Raw genomic sequence first — 675 nt, forward strand, 5'->3', positions numbered from 1 at the left:
AAAAAAAGACAGAAATGGAAACCAACTTTTCTTCTGCAAACGCACACGGAGGAGAGAGAAAAATGGAATGACCCTCACGAATAACAGGCACGGACCTCACCCTATATGCTTGAAAAGGTTCTTTTTTTTTTACTTTATGTGCCATCTTGCTGTTTGTCCCTGCAGGAAAACGACCCATTCTGCATTGGATGAGAAGATGGAAATCGAGGTGCATGGGGCTGTGGGTGATGCAGTGCAGTGGTGGTGGGCTGCTTCGGTCCCAGCTGGGGCTGCCGTTGTGTCTTAGGGAAGTGTTCATCTCTGGCTCTCTACTTCTTACAGCTTTGGACAGATCAGTGTTATTCAGACATCGGTGATTATAAGAATTGTGTTTCTTTTTCCCACAGCAAGCATTTTTTATTTTTATTTTTATTTTTTTTTTTTAATAACTGGTGCAAAGTGTATCGTTGAGGAGAAAAAAAAAAAACAAAAGATCCATTTTCCCCCTCCTTACCCCCAGTCCTGTTCCTCTGGGTTGTTGCATGGATAAGATCCAGATCCGGACACATACCTAAACCTGATGGTGACTCAGGGAAACCTGTGATGCTTTCCCCCATTTCTGTGCTGCCATCCCGGTGCCACCCCGCTGTGCTGCTCCCATTGCCATCCCTTTGTGGGAGCTGTGCCTCCCCCTGT

Source organism: Lagopus leucura, unplaced genomic scaffold, assembly GCF_019238085.1.
Source record: "Lagopus leucura isolate 7727_CA_CO unplaced genomic scaffold, USGS_WTPT01 Super-Scaffold_100066, whole genome shotgun sequence".
In the NCBI taxonomy this organism is placed as follows: Eukaryota; Metazoa; Chordata; class Aves; order Galliformes; family Phasianidae; genus Lagopus; species Lagopus leucura.